Consider the following 9,367-nt stretch of genomic DNA (forward strand, 5'->3'; position numbering starts at 1 on the left):
GCTACATTCCCAATTCTTAGGTTTTCATTTGCTTGATTTTGGTTTTTGGTTTTTTTTGTTTTGTTTTGTTTTTGCTTTTTATTTTTTATTTTTAAATTTTTTTAGGTTGGTACAGGGTCTCACTACACAGCTAAGACTCATAGTGATCCTCCTGTTTTCAGCTTCCTCAGCGCTGGGATTACATGTGTGTGTCTACACCCCCAGACTCGGTCCCTGGCTCAGCTTGCCCAAGTGTGGGGCCAGCATAGCTTGAGATACCAGGGATCGAACCCTGGTCCTTGCACTTGCCTAAGCAGATGCTTAGTCTGCTGAGCTATCTCCCCAGCACTTTTTGTTTTTTAAACAAGGTATCATTATGTAGTTTGGGCTTACCTTTAATTCACTATGTAGCCCAGGCTGGCCTTAAACATGAGGTAATCCTCTTGTTTTGGCCTTCCAAATGCTGTTTACAGGCATGCAACACCATGCATATTTTAAAAGATTATATTCACTACTCCAGATATGCAATATAACTTTCAAAAATGTTTTATGTTGATACAACTTGAGAAATACAGAGAAGTTGAAAAAAAAATAATGTTATACAGTACCTCTCAGGCAGATTTCGCAAGTGTAAACATTTTATAACTATATAGTATCATTCAAGATACAAGAAGTAATTCCAAAACTGGCATTATCTTGTGTAATTCTGCAATAGTGTGGTATTATACATATAATAAAGGCACAGGGATTTTACAATTAGAAATATTCAGGAGAGTATTAAAGAATCTATGCTTTAAATTTCTTTGAAAGAAATTAACTGCCAATTCTCATATACAAATGTAACTAAGTGGAGATTTCAACATTTGGCCCAGTTTATGAAAACTACAACTGCTATATCTTGGGAAATTAGAGGACATTCATCCCAAAGATAATGTCCCAGACTTCCAGGACACCAGCACAGCAGCAGTTACACCACAGTCCAATTTCCAGAAGGAAGGAGAGAGACTTCTAATGGCATTAATGATTAAGTAGCAGCGCTTAGTCCTTGGCGCTGATGATCTATGCCACGAGGACGTTTCTGTGGGTGCTTAGCAAGGCGAATTTGGGGCAGCCATATAGAGCTGGGTTCTGGAGATGCCTCCTAGGGACCGAGGGGAGGAGGAAGCTGGGGCAGAGGAAGCCGGGGCTGCACTCTCCTTCCTGCTGCCCACCCTCTCTGGAAATGGATAACCACAGTGAGGAGGAGGACTTTGTGACATGCCCTGTGCAGTGGGGAAGGAGAGGAGAGAAGCCCCCTTTTCACTCTCGCCTCCATGCCTGGCCATGAGAAATGAGTGCAGTGGAGTGGACATAAGCCCAGCTTCATTGTGTAAGCCCCGCCAGTGGTGGCTGCATCTGGGTGACAAGACCCATTCGTTCTGCTCTCGACACCCCGGGCCTCTCTGCTGTGGTGTTCTTTTGTAAGTGTTCCTGACATTTTGTTTATCGTTCCTTTAAACAGTCAGCCAAGGTTGTGTCTGAAAATGAGAAAAACTCTCTATTTTTCACTTTCTAAGTCTGTTGTAAGGGAAACAATTCAGCACCCTTCTCAAAACACTTCGAACTTTATATGACACTGAAAATTGCCCCAGAAGTCACAGGACCGAATCAGAGCTGGAGTATGAGTGTGAAACAGACAAAATAAACTCTCAGCTACAATGTTTCTTGGATGAAATCAAACTTTTAATAGACATTTTATTCTCTCTGAGAATAAACTATCTTAAGGAAAAACAGATTTCCCCTCTTAACCTCACATAATTCCCTTGTGCACTTCTTAATTAGAGGCCATTATGATTTTTTAAAATTTTTAAATACTAGTTTTGATTGATAAATCGTAATTATAGATGTTTATGGGAAACAAGGTGATATTTTAATATATGTATGCAGGGGCTGATTAAATGAAGCTAATGAACCAATCTAGCATTTCAATTCCCATTTCAATTCTTTTGGTGAGATACTTGAGGTTTATTCAGTTATTTTGAAATTTGCAATGCATTATTATTAATGACAGTCGTGCTACTATGCAGATCTCCGAGCCTCTTCCTCTAGTCTATCTGAAACTTGGTTTCCTTATCAATAACTCCCCACTACCTCGTCTGTACCCCACTCCTTGTCTGCCAGTGACCATCACTCTACTCTTCTTCTCTGACCTCAAACATCAATTATTGTAGACCACATATGAATGAAACCAGGTAGCCCTGTCTTTGTGTACCTGGCTTGTTTCATGCCACGTGGGTATCTCCCGCTTCATCCCTGTTCTCGTCAGGGATGGCAGTTCATCTCTCGTTACTGTTGCCTGGCATTCCATGAGTGCATCCATACCATGTTCTCTCTGCCCATTCATCTGCGACGGGCTCCTAAGTGGATTCCTCAGATTGGCTACAATGAGAAGTGCAGCAGTAAGTATGGAGTGCAGCTATCCTTTGATATGCTAATCTCAGCTCTCTTGGAAATAGTCAAGAGTAGGGTTGCTGGAGCACACACTCGCACTATTTTTAGTTTGCTTTTGTTTTTCAGGGGCTCTTGGAGGTTTTTTTGATAAAGTTTGGTTTGGTTTGATTTGGTTTAGGGGTGTGTGTGTGTGTGTGTGTGTGTGTGTGTGTGTGTTTGAGACAGGCTTTACTACGTGGCCCAGGCTGGCCTTGAACACATGGAAATCCTCCTGCCTACTCTCCTTAGTGCTGGGGTCACGGCTGTGCACCGCTACAAACAACTGATAAAGTTTTGGTTTTTGTTTGTTTGTTTGATTTACTTTACAAATACAACCTAAAGATTTCCTTATTATGGCTTGATTTGGTACAAGCCTTCAACAGGAAGCCATGCTTTCCCCTCTAGGGAGCGCGAAGAGGCTTCTGGGTATTGGTGTTCAGCCGCTCTGCAGCGTGCTCCTTTTGTTAGGCTCACTGACCCCCCGGAAATGGGTGCCTCAAACCTAGTACGTGATCGGTCGCAGTGAAAGGGCTGCGCTTTATCAACTGAAGGAAGTTTACAAGGAACTCAAAGAAAAACATGTTTCACAGAGGGTCTAAAGACTGCGTTTGACTTTTCGACCTAATTCACCGTTGTAAATCTGATTTCCATGTTATCGGATTTCTGGTCTGTGCTCTTGGCTAGATTAGTCGGGTGCCCTCCCTCGCCCCCCATTTACGACCTTTCTTTGATCCTTTCTTCTTGAATCATGTTTTTTCTCCCTGATTTAGGTGCTGCTTTGTTTTAGCTGTTGTTGTTTTGGATTTTTGTTTTATGTACTGCTTTGTAAAAAAAAACTTTCAGCAGAATAGCTTAGCATTTTCACTCAGTTCTGTATGATCTATGTTTATAAATCCGACAAAAACTTGTACTTTGCGGACATAGCTGAACTAGAGAAGCACAGCCCAAGAAGCAGTTCTCCTCCAGATCTTCCCTGAGGTCCCTAATAGATGTTCAGATGCTTATGCCATCTGGGAATGCAGTGTTCATCGACTCGTTTTAAATCTTCAACTTGTGCTTGTTTTCTGAGGAATAAAACAAGCAGGGACAGTCAGTCCAGTAAGAACAGTGAATAGCTGTACATGCCCACAGCCAAGAAGTTTGGCTAGATAATTTATCAGTAGTACTGATAAGGACTTTATGAACACAAAACAATCTACCCAGATATAGTTGCTAAGTCATACTAGCAGCTTAATCAGGTCAACCAATCCAGAGCTTCTTCCTCCCTCCCTCTGTTTTGCCTTCCTAGGAATATTTTTTTTCCTCTACTTTCTCTTCATATTATCACAGTGATCGGGGGTAATTTTGACTTGAGAGCAGTCTTGGTTTGCCCAATGCTTGACATCAGAGTGAACTCTACCTGTGTGTTCTGAGCTGTGTGTCACTTTCTACTAAGAGCAGAGCAGATTACTTCAGAGAGATTTGCAGCACAGAAGCAGAGAAATGGGTTACGAACAACACAGCAAGTTACACTGACCTGTAAGACCAGGTTGGCAGCTATAAGCAAAGTGCTAATTTCACACTTGGTGAGCACAGAGCCACTAAAATATAGTAGGAAAATCCAGCCAGGGGATATGGGATAAGAGTCAGCTCTCTGTCCTACTATCTTGAGATGGCCATCAGCTGGGGGAGGGGCAGCCTCATGCTTTGCTCTCTTTAGACCCCAGGAGAAGGGCTGGAGATGCCCAGAGACGAAAGCCAGAAGGAGCTGCAAGTCCACAGGCTTCAAGGGAGATGCTGCCCACCTGGTCACCTGCGATACTATCTAAGAGTATTGAAGAGGGGCTATAGACGTACCAGGGCCATAGATAACAGGTGAGCAATGTGTACATCATTGAGAACACAGGGATTTGGAATCATTCAGTTCTTGGTGCTAATTGAATTCGGACACACACTTAGGTGGCCTTGAGAAAATTACTTCTTTAAACTTTGGTTGTCCTAAATGTAAAGTGTAGATAAAAATAAAGTACCTTGTAGACTGGTTGTCAGACTTAACCAAAGTTATGTAGGAAAGCACCCTGGGACATAAGACTAAAAATGTTGCTTCTTGGCTTCCTTCTTCCTTTCCCCGAGTTCCTGCAAAATCAATTTCCCAAGATTAAAAAAAAAAAAAAAAAGTTTTACAATCTATGGGGAAAAAAATCCATTTCTTGTTTCATTACTTAGTAGAAGCTAGGAAAGGGACATTGATAATGGCTCTTGGAGCCGGCTCTTGATTTCTCAAACAAGTGCTTATGTGTATATAAGCTTCCTCTCCCCTCGCTGATGGGCAAATTATCCCATCCTGTGAATAAGGGCTATGGTATGTATAGTATACATGCACTCCAGTGCTTCTAAACACCAGTATGTGATAGGCCAAGTGCAGACAAAGAAGAAAGGATTAAAATGATAAATTAATAGCCACTAAGTTACCGGAGGGCCATAAAGTTGAAAAAGTAAAATAAAGACAAGGTAAATGGCCAAGACGTTCATAAAAGATTCCTGAGCCCAGAGAATGAATTAAGATCTTGAGTGAGGGATTTTGACTCAAAGAAGATGGATTATTTAGGTGGATTTCAGCTTTAAGTAACAGAAAACTCAGCTCAGAATTGCTTAAATAATAGATATATTGGCTCATCTATCAGAAAGTGGCAGCAGAATGAGGGCTTCAGCATCGCTGGAAGTGGTGGCTCAATACATCGACATGGGTCGGGGTTCTTTGCATCTTTCCCCTCTGCTCAGTGTCAACCCAGTGCCAAGCTTCCCCCATGCTGGCTGCAGGACAGGTGCCACCAGTGTCAAGGTTCCTCCATGCTGGCTGTAGGACAGTTGCCACAGCCCTCAGAATTAGGAGGCGACTTATTTGCACCTGGTAGGAGGAAGAAATTGGATTCCCATAGTTGAGAAACCGCCTACAAATCTGTCTGCACCTTATATTAGCTGGAATTAGTCACATATCCATTTCTGGAAGAAAAAGAAAGAAAGAAAGAAAAATACACCTTATCCCTAAAAATGTCAGGCTTACCCACCAGCTGTGGGGGACTCAGCTTTCCATAAGAAAGCTGGACTGAGAGGCAGGCACAACTATCAGAATAAAACTAGGTTCAATTAAGAAGAAAAATGTATGACTGGATCCACCAACCTCTTTATGAGTAAGTCATTAACTTTTTTATACTACAGCGTATTAGAGAGGTAAATTGACAATGTCATTTTGTTAAATTTTGTAATTTTTTAAGGGCAGGAGCCATGCCCCACAGTGATGCACTGCCTGGTAAAGTCAGATCTAGATACTTTTCATGGGTCCCAGGTCCTAAGTTTGTTTTGCCCACTAACTGCACTACACTGCTTCTTTTTTTAATTTTTTATTATTTATTTATTTTTGGCAGAACCGGGGATTGAACTCAGGCCCTTGTGCTTGCCAGGGAAGTGCTTATTCTACTGAGCCATCTCCCCGGCCCCCCCCTTTTTTTTTTTAATTTTTTTTTTTACACTGCTTCTTAAGTAAGTACTAATGTTCCTTGACTTACAGTGGAATTCTATCCCAATAAGCCTGCTGAAAATATTGTGTATTCAAAATGCATTTAATATACCAGACCTAAATGTGCCTGGTAAATTAAAAACGCCGACGCAACCTAAGATTTGGTAAAATCACCTGACATAAATCCTACTTTAAAACATTGGCCCTCTCATACATGGGAGGGTACTGGGATGTAGAGGATTGCTTGCTTCTTGTCCCTTTCCGATGGCTGAGGCTCCCTGATGCTGCTGCTCCTGCTGCTGCTCAGCAGGGCACGAACGTGTTCCCTATGAAAGATCAAAATTCCGAAGGCAAGCATCTCAGTTACTCATCTCCCATTGCTGGAACAAATACCCCACACCCAAAAGGAAGGAAGGAAAGGTTTATCTGGCCCACAGTTGCTGAAGGTTTCAGTCCATACTCTGCCTCAGCTGGCTCCAAGGCAGAGAGCAACCTTTCATGGCGGTGGCAAAGAGCAAGAGTGCAAAGGAAGGAGTAGCAGCAACAATGGCTACAGGGAGCAAGTCCAACTCCCGGAAACTGCATTCAGGATAGACACGCCGGGCTGGTGTGGCACTCACACCCATAATCCCAGTGGATCACGATTTAATCACAAATTCAGAAGTCTGCCCCATGACTGCACGAGGCTTTAGGGGACAACTAGACAAACCACAACAGCAAGTATGTGGGATGGGGCTCCAGGTCAGCGGTAGAGCACTTACCCAGCCTGAGCAAGCCCTTGGGTTCAACCTCCTGCACCACAGATAGAAACGAAAGGAGGGAAGGTGAGAGGGAAGGGGGCGGGGGGGGGGAGAGAAAACACTGCAAGTATGGTTTCTATTGAGTGCCTAGTGCTGCTACACCATTATAAAGCCTAACCAGCCGGGCATGGTACCAAACACCTGCAACCTCAGCATTCAGGAGGCTAAGACAAAAGGACTTCTGGAAGTTTGAGCCCATCCTGGGCTACAGAGTGAGCTCAAGGCCAGCCTGAACTACACAGTGAGACACTGTTTCCAAAAATGCATACACGCTTACTTATAATAAAAATAAATTTCAACCACAGGAGGGCTGTGGTTGAACTTTAAAGACTACCAGTCGAACAACACTTCTCACCCTAACAAGTGTGTTTCCTATTCCCTGAGCACCTAGCTTGCGCAGCACCACACAGGGCCACCCTACGAGGGAGGCCCCAGACCCACCAGGTCAGGGGTCCTTCACCAGGCAGGGCAATAGGCTCTCCTTGGGGTGCTCCGCAGCTAGGGATGCAGCGAGTCCTAGGCACCTATGTTTAGTTCCAGGTGAGAGAAAGTTGGAAAATGGAAAACTGGCTCTTCATACAGTCTAAAATTTTAAAATAGCATGTGTAAGTATTATTCTTTACTCTCCTTGCCCTTTTTAACCCTTTTATATTTTTGAGATGCAGCATAGTCGAGTGCCAGGCTTTGCATCACTGGATACTCCACAGCAGTGACAGTGACCCTTCTAGGGAACAGGACCCAAACGGCAGCCCCACGCCCAGTTAGTTATTGTAAAGTGCCAGCGCTGTGGTTAAACCGGAGCACTGAGGTTCTGGTTTCGAAAACACAAGTCACACTCTGACATCTTTCATCTTCAAAGAAAAACAAAGTAACAGAGCTTTCAAGGATACAAGCAGCTTCTGACTGAAAGGTAGAAGAAGTTTGTGTCTGGTGTGGGGCTGCACGTGTCACGAGACCTTTGCTGTTGTGTGTGTGCTCACACTGGGCCAAACCTCTGCCGAGGTGACCAGGGCCATAGTTTCGCCCCCACTGCTCTAGAGGCAAAAGTGTTCAGAATCTTGTTCAGTTCCACCTTTGCCGCCGTGGCCTGTAGGGTCAGAGCTGACGCGGATGCCGATGCTTTTATGTGGCTTCTGTACAGAGCAGTTTCAGTAAAGCTCTGGTATTGAAATAAAGGTAGCTGAGTTGCTTAGCTGTTTGCCAGTTTGATTTTGGGCACTGCTGGGCCACCGGGGTGCACCTCTGCCCCAACCAGAATGCTTTACTGACCAAGAAAAGGAGAGCCTCCCAGAAAGCTCGCCAGCTTTCTCATCCGTAGCCTGAGCTGTGTCCCCACTGCACCAGCCTGGGACACAGACTGGAGGGAGGCGGGCTGAGGACTTGCAGGCTGGAAGTCTTGGCAGGAACACTCCCTAAGCTGCTTCTCCGTGGACAGAGGCCTCACTCCTCTTGGCAGGACCACTCTAAGAAGCAGGAATCACTAGCCTGGGAATTTAAGGCCCTTCTCACTAGCAATTTAAAAAGATTAGAAGGTTAATGGACAAAGATGCACTTAGAGATCATTAAAAGGGAAGATGGTGTTTTTGGAGAGGAGCACCCTTTCTCCTCCTTTCTCCAGCTGCCTGTGGTCTGAAGGAAAGCAGCCATAAAGGAAGCTCAGGACCACTAATAGTCATTTCCACACGAATAAACCCAGACCATTTGTTGGCGCAGCAATTTTATTTGTTCTTCACATCGTGTATTTTTTAAGCTTGCATAAAAATAGTCTGGCAAATCTCTCCTGTATGCCATTAACAGGGAATCATTTCCTCCTACAAGCCCAATGTCACAGCTTGTCCTTATGGGATCGGGACATGCTGAGAAAATGCACGCATGTTGTCACACCTCCTGGGGAGAGCTCCTCCCACAGGTGGGCCTAGAAATGAGAATTCCTCTTCCTCAAGGAGGGTCACAGGAGCTCTAATTTCCACCCACTTTTATTTTTTTCATTTATGTATTTGGTACAGGGTCTCACTCTGCAGCTCAGGCTCCTAGTGATCCTCCTGTTTTCAGCCTCCCCAGCGCTGGGATTACAGGTGTGCACTACAACACCCCGGCTCAGCATGCCCCAGGTGCAGGGCCAGCGTGGTATGCAGGTCCGGGGATTGAACCCTGGTACCTGTGCTTGCCTAAGCAGGTGATCAGTCCGCTGAGCTATCTCACAGGCCTTCTCCACCCACCTTTGTCTTAGGCCTGCCCATAAATTCTCCGACGTGAAAACCCCTATTTCAGGAGTCCTCCATACCCATAAAAAAGGAATTGAGGGTCCTGTGGAGTTTCTCTCTTCCATTAGCGTTAGATCAAATTCTTTCTGCCTGATTACATTTCAGTGCAGTGGCCCATGCTGTGATCCTGCCTATGAATGAAGTCTGCACAGAAAGTCGAAAGGACAAAGCCTTGGAGGACTCGGGGCCCCTGAGGACCTGCAGGTTCCTGTTGTGCAGGGCATCAGAGAGCCACAAACTCTCCTCCATCGCACCCTCTGAATCTCGTCTGTGGGTCCGGAGAGACATCAGTGCGTTTCCCAAGTCCTGTGAGCTGCTTGTGCAAACCACACGAACACAAAACGGAAGCTGTCAGACCT

This window comes from Octodon degus, unplaced genomic scaffold, assembly GCF_000260255.1.
Source record: "Octodon degus isolate 3935 unplaced genomic scaffold, OctDeg1.0 scaffold00040, whole genome shotgun sequence".
NCBI lineage: Eukaryota > Metazoa > Chordata > Mammalia > Rodentia > Octodontidae > Octodon > Octodon degus.